General features: G+C 38.2%; 1 protein-coding gene and 1 non-coding gene across 8 annotated transcripts in view; one reads left to right on the top strand and one right to left on the bottom strand.

Moving 5' to 3' along the window:
* The window catches only part of Ubr3 (ubiquitin protein ligase E3 component n-recognin 3), a 217,801-nt gene that overhangs the window by 184,529 nt on the left and 18,618 nt on the right, over positions 1-14,654 (bottom strand). The window lies entirely within an intron of this gene.
* On the top strand, positions 5,109-5,215 carry LOC147829952 (U6 spliceosomal RNA). Its single transcript, XR_015447502.1, has one exon. It is a non-coding gene; the product is annotated as a U6 spliceosomal RNA (small nuclear RNA).

Here is a 14,654-nt window from a genome sequence, read left to right as displayed (position 1 = left end):
AGGCCAGCCTAAGCTACATAGTGAGTTCAAGGCCAGCATGAACTTCCCATCAAGATCCTGCTATAAACAAATGAAAAAAAAAAAAAGCAGAGAGAGAGAGATTGAGCACCTACTACTGGGACGTCTTCCAGTCATGTGGGAGATAGTCACATGCCTCTGTAGGGAACGTTAGGAACCTAGCCCTTTCCCCCTTTCTCTTTTGCATGGCCAACATGAGGTGAACAGTGCTGTGCCTATAATGCACTGCCTCACCACAGGCCCAAAAACAACAGAGCCAACCAATCACTGACTGAAAACCTCCAAAATAAACCTTCATTCCTCCCCTCACCCCGCCCCATACTGGTAATCAAACTCAGGACCTTACACTTTGACAGGCAGTTGGGGGACCACTGAGCTACATTCCCAGCCCTAACCCTTCATTCTTTATAAGGTAATTATCTCAGGTATTTGTTACAATAACAGATTATCCAAAACACAGTATGATTATCCAATATGGATGTAATATACTATAAGGTTGCCAAATAAAATTCAGTTTTGTATTTCAGGTTGAGCATAATGTAGAAACTAAAGCATCTTACATCAAGGATGCTCAATAAAGACTTGATGAAAGAAAGACTTAATTAACTAATTACTAAAACATAAAAGCCGGTCTCGTGGAGCTAAAAATTATGAAAATATCTGCTGGTAATAAATCTCATGAAAATAATTTAACAGTATAATGTGCAGAAAATATGTTAGGCTCTTTTAAAATGAGTTTATCAGAGAAGACTTTCTGAGAGGTAATATTTCAGCTACAGGCCAAATTACATGCAAAGGTCAGGCATACGAAGCTCTGTAGGTAGAACATACTGGAGGGGAAGGGGGAGTTAGTTTACTTTGTATATTTAAGTTGCACAGATTCAAAAAGACTTACTCAATTTATAACACCTAAATTGATCTTGAAATTCATATTACTGTCATCAGCAATAACTAAGAATATAGACAAAACCAACCATCAAGTCAAATGACCTGACCAAAAGACACCACTGAAATCACTTTAAAAACCTGACATGCTGGGTGTGGTGGCACATGCCTGTGATCCCAGCACTCAGGAGGATGAGTCAGGAAGATCGCCACAAGTTTGAGGCCACCCTGGGCTACACAGTGAGTTCAAAGCCAGAATGAAATACATGGCAAGACCCAGTCTCAAAACACACACACACACACACACACACACACACACACAAGCAGCTAGACTAGTGATACAACTCAGTTGTAGAGCACTTGCCTGGTATGCTCCAGGCTCTGGATACAATATCCAGTACTAAAAAAATTTTAAAATGAGCTAAGTCATAGGCAAATTTGCCAATCCCATGGTCCAAAAGGACCCAAAGAATGTACAGTCATAGAATAGAAAGTACAAAAGTCTATTTAACCCATTAATTTATCTATTATCCTACTGATTAATAAGGCCAGTGCTATTAGACTGTAATGCGTTTAAAACACAAGAACCTGAATCTCTGCTCCAAAAGGCTAAGGTATATCTCAACTACAAAAATGAAGCAACATTAAAATTCTATGTGTCCATTTACAAGTAGTAGTTCTAATGCCTGGAGAAATTAAATCATGATACCCTCAAACCATAAATAATTATCAGGAAAAAATAACCTTAGGAGAACTTCTGGAAAGATGGCAGAGTAGTGAACAGCAGAGAGAAGGCCTCTCTAAGATTTGGTATCCAGACACTGAAATACAGCAATGTGAGAAAGAGAAGGAGGAGGAAAGTAGGTCCCTGGGGCCCAGCAAGGATCTGAAGTGAGAATTGAAGCCCACAGCATAGAGTGAAGACAGTCAACTCAATGCAAAAGGAGATGGCAAGCAGCACTTTCTCCCTGAGTCCTGAATCACTGAGTGGGATGGGTGGCCGAACCTGAAGATACACAGTGACTACTGGCAACCCCATAGGCCTCCACGGAGAAATGAAGCAATGAAACAAAGGAGAAGACAACAGCAGACTGCAGTGGCTGCTGAGTTATACAGATTCAGGCATGCCCCAGGAGGGGACGATTGGCCAGTAGTCATCTTGGGAGGTGCCACTTGAGCTTGGAACTCAGAACAGCTGCAGGCTGGGAGTGTCAGGGTGAGGCAGAACAGAGTTCAAGTTAGCAGGAGGTCAAGGAGCCTCAGTTCAAGCAGGCAGTGAGCCAAGTTCAAGATGGTAGGAGGTACAAGGAGTGTTGCAGGCTGAACAAATCAGGTTTCAGGCCCTCAGTCAAAAGCCAACCTGCATTTCAGGAGAACTAAAGATGAAGGTTTGCTGGGATTATCAACTATCCCACCATAAATCTATGACTGGCTTTCTGGGATTAATCAACATTGATCTGCACTCAGTCTGACCACTCTGTCAACAAGTGACAACAGAGACCAGCTCTGAAGTGGACATGTATTATTTTTTCTCCTTCTCCCTCTCTCCCTCCCCCTCTTTCCTCCCCCTCCCCTTGTTTTTTTATTTTTTCTTTTACTTTTTTCTTAATTTTTTTTTCAAAAGAAGAGCTCGTAGGAAGGAGGAAATTATAAAGATCAGAACAAAAATTAATGCAATGGAGACTAAGAAAATTATATAAAGAATCAATCAATTGAAAAGTTGGTTCTTTGAAAGAAAATAAATAAAATGAATAAACCCTTAGCCAACCTTATGAAAAAAAGGAAAGACTCAAATCGATGCAATTAGGAATAAAAAAGGGTGAAATCACAACAGATGCTGCAGAAATTCATCAATACCTTCTTCAAGAAAACAGAAGAAATGGACAGATTCCTAGATGCATATGAATTACCAAAGCTGAATTAAGAAGATATAAAAGCTCTAAATAAAATATCAGTCAATGAAACTGAAGGTGTAATTAAAAACCTATCACCAAAATAAGGCTCAAGCCCTGACAGGTTCACTGCTAAATTCTACAGAAATTTAGAGAAGACCTAATGCTTCTACTTGTCAAAACTCTTTAATGAAATTTAAAAGGGAAGCAATACTCCCAAACTCATTCTTTTTTTTTTTTTTTTTTTTGGTACCAGGGATCAAACTCGGGTTCTTACACTTTCAAGGCAGGCAGTGGAACCACTGAGCTAAATCCCCGGCCCCCAAACTCATTCTTGAAAGCAAGCATTACCCTGATACCAAAACCAGAGAAGGATCCAACCAAAAAAGAGAACTACAGGCCAATCTTCCTAATGAACACAGATGCAAAAATCCTCAATAAGATACTGGCAAACAGAATGCAACAAATCATCTAGAAGGTCACATACACCATGACCAAGTAGGATTCATTCTAAGGATGCAGGGATGATTCAACATATGCAAATCAATAAATGTAATACACCATATTAACAGAGCCAAGGGAAAAAACATATGATAATCTTAATAGATGCAGGGCCAGGGATTTAGCTCAGTGGTTCTGCCGCTTGCCTTGCAAATGCAAGGACCCAAGTTTGATCCCTGGTACCAAAAAAAAAAAAAAAATGATTCATCTCAATAGATGCAGAAAAATTGTTTGACAAAGTCCAGCACCTGGGGCTGGGGATTTAGCTCAGTGGTTCCGGCACCTGCCTTGAAAATGCAAGGCCCCGAATTCAATCCCTGGTACCCAAAAACAACAACAACAACAACAACAAAAAAACAGATAAGATCCAAAGTCCAACACCCATTCAAGCTGTAGGGATAAAAAGGCTACAGAAAATTGGAATAGATGATCTTTATCTCAATCTATGACAAATCAACAGCAAGCATCATACTAAATGGACAAAAACTGAAAGCTTTCACTCTATAATCAGGAACAAGACAGGGGTGTCCATGTCACTACCCTGATTCAATATAGTTCTGAAAATATTGGACAAGCAATTAGACAAGAGAGAGAAATAAAAGGATTAAGGATAGGAAAGGAAGAATATAAATTATCATTATTTTCGGGTGGCCTGATACTCTACATAGAAGACCCAAAAACTCCACCAAAAGACTTCTAAATTTAATAACCAAAGTCAGTACTGCAGCCAATACTCAAGCAAGCATCAATAGCATTCCTATACACAAATAACAAAATCACTAAGAGAGAAATTACGGAAATCACATCTTTCACAATAGCATCCAAAAAACTGAAATACCTAGGAATCAATCTAACAAAAAAAGTAAAAGACTTTTACAGGGAAAACTAGAGTATTCTGAAAAAGAAGATCAAAGAGGATATCAAATGGAAAGATAGCCCTTGCTATTGGTAGGAGGAAGCAATACAGTGAAAATGGCCATACTTCCAAAATTATTATACACATTTAATGCAATCCCAATCAAACTACCAATAACTTATCTCACAGAATTAGAGAAAACAATCCTAAAATTCATTTGGAACCAGAAAAGACCTAGACTAGCAAAAGCAATTCTATGCAAGAAAGGGAGGGCAGGAGGCATCACAATCCCTGACTTGATATTATACTATAAAACTACTGTGATAAAAACATCATACTACTGGCAAAAAAACAGACCCGAGGATCAATGGAAGAGATTAGAAGATGCAGAAAAAACTCCAAACACTTTCAGCCATCTTATCTTTGACAAAGGAGCCAAAAACCTTCATTAGAAGAAAGACAGCTTCTTTAATAAATGATGCTGGAAAAAACTGGCTTTCCACACACCTGAGATTTAAACTAGATCCATATGTCTCACCTTGCACTAAACTAAAATTGAAATGGATCAAAGATCTAAATATTAAAATAAAAACACTAAATCTGCTGTAAGAATAGGTAGAACTCTTGAAGACACTGATGTAGGCAAAGACTTTAAGAACAAAACCCAGGGGCCGGGGATTTAGCTCAGCGGTTCCGCTGCCTGCCTCTCAAGAGCAAGCACCTGAGTTCAATCCCTGGTACCCCTCCCCCCAAAAAAGAACAAAACCCAAATATCACAGGAAATGATCACAAAGAATCAACAACTGGGATCTCATCTTATTAAAAACCTTTTGCACAGGACAAGAAACCACCAACAGAGTGAAGAGACAACTCACGGTATGAGAAAAAAATTTTGCCAGCTGTTCTTCAGACTAATATCTAGACTATATAAAGAACTCAAAAAAATCAGACCCTCTGTGCTTGCTTCGGCAGCACATATACTAAAATTGGAACAATACAGAGAAGATTAGCATGGGTCCTGCGCAAGAATGACACACAAATTCGTGAAGCATTCCATAGTTTTGAAAATATAAAGTAACTTGCACTGACATGAAACGACTCAGTGGAGAGAAGCACTTTGTTGGTGAGCCATATAAAAATCTTTTAGTACACACAGATATCATTACGTACATGAATTCACAGTGGAGAGAACATGAATATTTGTGATCAACGTGGGAAAAATTTTATTTTTCTCAATGCATTAAAACATGGAAGAAAACACATGAGAAGGAAGACATGTATGTAATAAAAGTTGGAAACCCTTTAGTTCTTTCACTTACCTTGAAATACATGGAAGAACACCCACTAAAGAGAAAGCCTGTGTAAATGTGAGAATGGTTTTTTTTTTGGTACCGGGGATCGAACTTGGGACCTTGCACTTGCGAGGCAGGCAGAGGAACCACTGAGCTGAATCCCCAGCTCCCTGGAAATGTATTTTCTCATTCCAGTAATGTCAGAAAATGTGCAAATTCACACAGTATAAGTATAGAATGTGAGAAGTACTCATTTTTACATGACTTCAAGCAAACATGGCATTGGATAGTGAGAGACATGTCAGTGTATATTCCGTTGGGACAGCTATAGTCATTTTGGATTAATTCACAATACAAATTCATGCAGTATAGTGAGAAAACATTAATATAAGGGATGTGGACATGTACTCAGTTGTCCTACATGTAAGAATGACTATTCGATCAAATCCCTCTACCTGTTCAAAGGTCTCAGTTTTAAGTCATATTTCAAAATTTTTGAACATTTCTCACATAGTGAAAACCTATGCAAACAAGTCATAAAAACATGATGTGAAATATTTCTGCAGAATATAAGACCAGAGGAGATATCTTAGAGTATAAATATAGTAAACTCAGTGTAAATCACTAGATTAAATATTTTCAATTTTTAAAAAACTAAAAAAAAAAAAAAAATTAGACCCCCAAATTTAAAGACCCAATCCAAAAATGGGAATCTGAAATGAACAGACACTTCTCAGATGAAATAGAAATACCAAATAAATATAAGAAAAAATATTCATCATCATTGGTTATTTGAGATGCAAATTAAAACAATGCTGAGATTCCATCTCATTCCAGAAAGAATGGCTATTATCAAGAAATCAACCAAAAAATTAAAATTAAAAAAAGAAATCAACCAATAACAAATGAGGAGGGGCTGTGGGGGAAAAAGAAACCCTTCTCCACTTTAGGTGGGAGTGTAGACTGGTGCAACCACTGTGGAAATCAGTGTGGAAATTTCTCAAAAAACTAAAATTAGAGGTTCCATTCATCCCAGCTATCCCCTTCTTGGTATTTTCCTAAAAGAGTTAAAAGCATCATATTACAGTGATCTATGCATGCCCATGTTTATAGTGGCACAGTTTGTAATAGCTAAATGTTGGAAACACTCCAAATGCCTACCAACTGATGAATGGATAAAGATGTGGGGTTTTTTATACCATGGAGTACTAACTACTCAGCCATAAAGAACAAGCTTGAGACATTTTTAGCTAAATAGATGCACCTTGAGACCATACTGTTATGTGAAATAAATAGGACACACATTTAAATACTGCATTGTTTCTCTAGTGTAAGAAGCCAAAAGCGTAATTGAGGACCAAAATGTATAACAGATATTGGGAAATGGGAAGACAATGTTCAAATAAGAAGAACAAGTTAGGGGGGAGGAGGAAAGCAAGGAAGTGACAAGGAAAAAAAGAATAGAAAGAAAAATGGAAATAAAGCTTTTGTAAACAAGGAGGGGAAGAGGGCTTGAAAGGAAGGGAAGGGAACAGAAAAAAAAAGCAGCAAGATATATCATGTACAGGTATAAATTCCCTATAATAAATGTTATCATTGTATATTTAAAATGTACCAATAAAAAATAACTTTGAAGGGCAAAGTCACATGTAACATGAGCATCTCTGAAAACAGGTCTTCATGCAGATGGTTAAATAGTAAGCAAAAAGTGATTCACAGTTCAAACAAATATTTATTCAGCACAGGCTCTAATTCAGAAAACCTCAGTTCTGCTCTGGCCCTCATATTCCACTCACTGAGTAAGATTCTGTGACTCTTAACTTTTTCTTTCATAAAATGAGGACAAAAGTACCTATCTCAGAAACTACTGTGTGGTAAAGGAATATAAAAAGGTAACAGAAAATAGAAAATTAACAAGACAGTAGCTGTGAATAAAATTCCATCATGGTTACAACAAATGTGAATATTCTAAGCACACCAAGTAAAAATCTACTGTCACATTGGGCTTAAAAAAGCAAGATCCAGCTGGGGATTTAGCTCAATGGTTCTGCCGCCTGCCTTGCAAGCAGAAGGACCCTAGTTCGATCCCTGGTACCAAAAAAAAAGCAAAGTCTAAATATATCTTCTCCATAAGAAATGCACTTTATAGACATACAAATATTTAAATTCAAAGGATAAATATAAACCATGCAAATTCTAATTCAGAAAATGTCTGCCCAATTATCAAAAAAATAGCTAAAAGTGACTAATTTAAAATAAAGAACCTAGAAAGCGTAAGTTTTTTAAAAATCTATACATTAAAGCAATAAAAAAAGACTTGTAACCAGTGTGAGTCCTTTCCTTTAAAAAGAAACAGTCGGGCTGGGGATTTAGCTCAGTGGTTTTGCCACCTGCTGCACAAGCGCAAGGACCCAAGTTCAATCCCCGGTATCAAAAAAAGAAAAAACAACAATAAAAAGAAACAGTCTTCCTATCAAAGAACAAAGGGATAAAAAGCATTGGATATAGTAACTTGCTTGATGGCCAAAAATTTTTATTTAAATCTTGTTTAAATTGTGTAAAATAGCAAATTTTAGGGGCTTATGATGTAAAAGTAAAACGTACAACAATAGGAAAAAGGCTAATGGAAGCAAACTATTATTAAGTCCCTATACATTAAGTAGTATAAGCAAAACTAGACTGTGATACATTTAAGATATATACCATAAACCATAAACCATAAAGCAATTGAAATTGGGCTATAGCAAAGAACTGTAGAATGTGATCTAAATTAACCTTGAGCACCTAGCAGAACCAAGTCTCTGATGAGCAGAATGTGAGAACAAGGTTCAGGGACCTAGGAGGAAAGGGTGCCATCAACAGTTGCAGGATGGACCAAATGGAAATTCCCCAATTACAAGGACCTGGTCCTTGTACCAGTGTACCAGGTGCAGACTATTCCACCAAGACTCTTGGTTATAACAACTCAACTCTCTATGTCCCTTTATCCTAGGCTACTTAAATTCTTATTGCTATTGACCAGTCAGGGAGTCAGAGTTGAATGGGCCTCTTGTCTCCTATCAATTGATCTACAATAAAGCTCTTTGTTATTGCAAAGCTTATTTCCATAATAATGGCTCCTATGTACACTGGGAAGCAAGCCTTTTCTCAGTACCATAATTAGTAAAATAACAAGTTATAGCTCATAAATTAGCAAGGAGATATAATAGGGACATTAAAAAATCCTGTGAAAGGTACACGAAAGAAAAAAACAAAGAATAAAAAGGATCAACAGAAAACAAGATGACATACTAATATCTGATGACTCATTCTAAATATAAATTGTCTATGTCAGGGATGGCAAACTTTTTAGACACAGAGTACCCAAACTGCTCATGACATCACTGCCTGATTCCGCTACTCCTTTCCAAGCATGCACATGGCCCCTATGTGCACTGTTATCTGATGCTCGGCTGCTGGGGTGATGCTGGGGCGACCTGGCTTGCATGCCAACAGAGAAGGCTCTGCGTGCCAGTTGTGGCATGCATGCCATAGGCTCACCACCACTGGTCAAGGTACTGTCAGAGATTTTTCAGACTGGATAAAAAAGCAACTTAACAAGATCAGTTCTTTTAAAAGAACATAGTTTAAAAGAAAAAGGATTTTTAAAAATATATATAATACTGACAACAATCAAAAGAAATAAGTTTATTAATACCAAAATAGACTTCAGGCTGGGTGTGGTGGTCCATGCCTCTAAATCCCAGCACTGGTGAGGCTGAGGCAAGAGGATTGCTGTGAGTTTGAGGCCAGCCTAAGATACACAGTGAATTCAAGACCAGTCTCAAGCACATAACAAGATCCTGTCTCAAAAAACATACATACATATACATACACAGTAGACTTCAGAACAAGGAATATTGCCAGAGTGCATTACATAATAAAATAATAACTGATAAAACAATCAATTCACCAAAAAGTAATAATAATCCTAAATGTGCATCTAACAGAGCCTCAAAATACAAAAAGCAAAAGCTGACAACTACAAGGAAAAAAGATTTTTTAAAAAACACAATTATAGTGTACTTGAAGGCTTTGATACTTCTTTCTCAGTATTCAATAGAATAAGTACACAGAAAATTATTTAAAATTTAGGGGTTGGGGATGTAGCTCAGTGTTAGAACACTTGCCTAACAAGCATAAGGGCCTTGCTTTGATCCCCAGCACCATAAAAAAAGCCCCAAAATTTTAGAAGACCTGAACCACACTATCAACCAACTTATAAAACACTACACCTCACAATCGAATAATACATATTTTTTTCAAGTGCACATGGACTATTCACTGAGACTATATTGCAAACTATGAAGAAAGCTTAAATAAGAAAATTTACCTAGAAATTACTAGTAGATACTATACAACCTAGAAAATCCTCAAAACTTCTAAAAGCCAAAGGGCCAAAGAAGAAATAATTGAAAATAGAAAATATTATCAATGGAATAAAAGTGAAAACTTTCAAAAATAAGCAATGTCTCAAAATCCATGTTTTGAAGACAATTTATAGCATTACAACTTCTTAGAAAACCATAAATCAGTGATCAAAGCTGCCACTTTCAGAAATCAGAAAGAGGTAAGAAATTAAACCAAAGCAAAAAAATGGAAGAAAATAATGAAGAACAGATATCAGGAAACTGAGGACCCGGAAGGAAAAAAAAAAAGCTGGGCGTGGTGGTGCACACTTAGAATCCCAGGAACACTAAAAGGCTAAGGCAGGAGGGTCACAAGTTCAAAACCAGTCTTGGCAACTTAGTGACCCCCCCCATCTCAAAAAATAATAAGGGCTGGGGATGTAGCTCAGTGTGAAGGCCCTTGGATCAACCTCAGTACTAAATTAATTAATTATATTAATTTATTAATATAAAATAAACAGAAAAACGAAAACCAAAAGCCGGTTCCCTCCACCAACGGGCAATTCCAGCCTGGGAGAGGCACAGATAGCTGACTCCCAAGCCTTAAGAGGACAGCATAGCTTTAAAAAAAAAAAAAAAAAAAGAGGGAGGTCCTGAGTCACGCAAAAGACGCCCAATCAGCCCGCTGCAGACAGGCAGGTCTGTGCACGCCCTACCAAGGTCCTGAGTCACGCGAAAGACACCGAATCACCCCACTGCAGACAGGCAGCCACCTGATTCCACATTACCAACGCGCAGAGGACACCAGACCACCAGACCAAGGTACTGAGTCCCACTGTTCCCGGCCCAGAGGTAGGGGCTTCTGAGCCATCGTCCCACTGCTCCTGGTCCAGAGGAAGGGGCTTCCTGGTCACCATCCCTCCCGCTGCTCCCAGCCCAGAAGAAAGGGCTTTTGGACCACCTTCTGTCCCGCTGCTCCTGGCCCAGAGGAAGGGGCTTCCAGGCCACCATCCCTCCCACTGCTCCCGGCCCAGAGGGAGGGGCTTCTGAGCCACCATCCCACTGCTCCTGGTCCAGAGGAAGGGGTTTCCCGGCCACCATCCCTCTGGCTGCTCCCAGCCCACAGGAAAGGGCTTTTGGGTTACCATCCCTACCACTGCTCCCGGCCCCTGTCCCACCTCACCCAGCTCAGAGGAAGTAATCCTTGCAGGCGCTAACAGCCCCCCGCCCCAGTCGAAATGAGAAAACACATAAATAAGTCTCAAAACCAGACTTCCAGATCACCTACAGCAACCCCAAAGGGAAATGAGATGGAACACTCTGATACTCAACCACCTGGACCCACTGAACTGGCAACAAAAGGGGATCTGGAAAAAATGAAATCAGAAATAATTTCTCAGGTAACAGGAGAAATTGTGCCCTTAGTGCAAGACATGATTAATAAATCTAAACAGGAGCTGAGGAACATGATGGAATCCCAACATAAGAAACAAATGGAATCCATAAAACAGATGCAAATAGATTTCCAGGACATGAAAAACTCCATTGAAAGTCTACACAGCAGAATGAGCCAGTGTGAGGACAGAATTTCAAATATAGAAGATAAGATTGCAATTAGTGACCAGGAAAAGAAAAATTGCTTCAAAATTATAAGGGAACATGAGAAATCAATCCAGCAGCTGCTAGATGATGCAAAAAAAGAATAACATAAGACTAATTGGGCTCAATGAAGAAACAGGAGAGAATGCAGAGGACATAAAAAAATCTCTTCACAGAAATAATGGCAGAAAACTTCCCAAGCAGGGGAAAAGAGCTTGACATACAGATAAGTGAGGCATATAGGACTCCAAATAGCCTTGATCAAAAAAAAACTACACATAGGCATATAATTGTTAAGATTCCAGAAACACAACAGAAGAACAAAGTTCTACAAGCAGTCAGAGAAAAGAAACAAATCACATACAAAGGAAAGCCCATGAAAATCACAGCAGACTTCTCAACACAAACCATCAAGGCAAGAAGAGCTTGGAGTGACATATTCCAAACCCTAAAAGAAAACAGCCTCCAACCCAGATTAATGTACCCTGCAAAACTATCTTTCAAAATGGATGGAGAAATCAGATACTTTCATGACAAAGAGCATCTTAGGAACTTCGGGAATACCAAACCAGCACTCCAAAGAATTTTACACAATATCCTAGGAACAGACATTGAGGATCACAACCCCAGGAAGCAAAGCAGAATGAACCCATCTGGCATGACAAGAAATTAAATGTAAAGGGGGAGAACCCAACAAAAAGAAAAAGTCATGCCAATGACAAGTCAATACATTTCAGTTATAACCATCAACATTAATGGTCTCAATTCACCAATCAAAAGAAATAGACTGGCAGAATGGGTCAAGAAGCAAAATCCAACAATATGCTGCATACAAGAAACACACTTCATTCAAAAGGAAACTCATAGACTGAAAGTTAAAGGGTGGAAAACAATACTCCATGCAACAGGAACCCGAAAAAAAGCAGGACTAGCTATCCTCTTGGCAGATCAAGTAGGTTTCAAACCAACACTAATTAAGAGAGATGAAGAAGGACACTACATCCTTGTAAAAGGAAGAATCCAAGAGGAAGAGATGACAGTCATAAATATCTATGCACCAAACACTAGTGCACCCAACTATATAAAACAAATACTAATGGACATGAAAAGCCATATATGCACTAATACAATTGTAGTGGGGGACCTCAACACCCCACTGTCACAAATAGATAGATCAACTAGACTAAAAATAAGTAATGAAATACTAGAGCTCAATCAAACTCTTGAACAAATGAACTTAACAGATGTTTACAGAGTCTTCCACCCCACAAAATCAGAATACACATTCTTCTCAGCTGCACATGGGTCATTCTCCAAAATAGACCACATACTCACACATAGAACATGTTTAAGTAAGTACAAAGGAATTGAAGTTCTCCCCTGTATATTATCAGACCATAGTGTGATGAAATTGGAGATCCATAGCAAAAGAAACTCAAAAAATTTCATAAACACGTGGAAATTGAACAACACACTTCTGAATAACCAATGGGTCACAGAGGAAATTAAAGAAGAAATCAGACAGTTCCTTCAATTAAATGACAATGACAATACAACATATCGGAATCTATGGGACACAATGAAAGCAGTCTTATGAGGGAAATTCATAGCAGTGAATACACATATTAGGAAAACAGAACGAGCCCAATTAAACAACCTGATGCTGCACCTCAAGCTTCTAGAAAAAGAAGAGCAGGACAACCCCAAAGCTCATACAAGGGAAGAAATTATAAAGATCAGAGGAGAAATCAATGCAATGGAGACTAAGAGAACGATACAAAAAATCAGTAAAGACAAGAGTTGGTTCTTCGAAAGAATCAACAAAATTGATAAACCTTTAGTCAACCTTGTCAGAAAAAGGAAAGAAAAGGCCCAAATCATGCAATTAGGAATGAAAAGGGTGAAACTACAACAGACCCAGCAGAAATCCAGATGATCATCAATACCTACTTCCAGAACCTATACGCCAATAAGATGGACAACACAGAAGAAATGGACAGATTCCTAGATACATATGAATTACCAAAGTTGAATGAAGAAGACCTAAAAATTCTGAACAACCCAATATCAACCAATGAAATTGAAAATGTAATTAAAAACTTATCAACTAAGAAGAGCCTGGGCCCTGATGGCTTCACTGCTGAATTCTACAAGACATTTAGAGAGGAACTGCTGCCACTACTGTTTCAACTCTTCAATGAAATTGAAAGGGAAGCAATACTCCCAAATTCATTCCTGGAAACAAGCATCACCTTGACACCCAAAGCAGAGAAAGACCCAACTAAAAAAGAGAACTATAGGCCAATCTCACTAATGAACACAGATGCAAAAATCCTTAATAAGATAATGGCAAACAGAATGCAGAAGATCATCAAGAAGATCATACACCCTGATCAAGTGGAATTCATCCCAGGGATGCAGAGATGGTTCAATATACACAAAGCAATCAATGTAATACACTATATCAATAGAGCCAAGGACAAAAACCATATGATTATCTCCATAGACGCAGAAAAAGCATTTGACAAAATCCAACATGCATTTATGATAAAAACCCTACAAAAAATTGGAATAGATGGTCTCTACCTCAAACTGATAAAAGCCATCTATGAAAACCCAACAGCCAATATCATACTAAATGGTCAAAAACTGAAATCCTTCACACTAAAATCAGGAACAAGACAAGGATGTCCACTATCACCACTCTTGTTCAGTATAGTTCTGGAAACATTAGCCACGGCAATTAGACAAGAGAAAGAAATAAAAGGAATAAAGATAGGAAATGAAGAAGTCAAATTGTCATTATTTGCAGATGACATGATACTCTATAAAGAAGACCCCCAAGAACTCCACCAAAAGCCTTCTAGACTTAATAACCAAATTCAGTCAAGTAGCTGGTTACAAGGTCAACACACAAAAATCAATAGCTTTCCTCTACACCAATGACAGACTCACTGAGAGAGAAATAGGGCAAATAATTCCTTTCACAATAGCATCCAAAAAGCTGAAATACCTAGGAATCATCCTAACAAAAGAAATCAAAGACCTCTTCTCTGAAAACTATGGCACTCTGAAAAGAGAGATTGAAGATGATACCAGAAAATGGACAGACATCCCCTGCTCCTGGGCAGGAAGGATTAATATAGTGAAAATGGCCATACTTCCAAAACTGCTATATAGATTCAATGCAATTCCAATTGAGATCCCAGCAGCATACTTCATG

This window comes from Heterocephalus glaber, unplaced genomic scaffold, assembly GCF_053883595.1.
Source record: "Heterocephalus glaber isolate CG9 unplaced genomic scaffold, H.glaber_assembly_v1.0 deba00000347, whole genome shotgun sequence".
NCBI classification, from domain to species: Eukaryota; Metazoa; Chordata; class Mammalia; order Rodentia; family Bathyergidae; genus Heterocephalus; species Heterocephalus glaber.
Note: the sequence above shows the minus strand (reverse complement) of the source record. Positions and strands in the feature narration are given on the sequence as shown.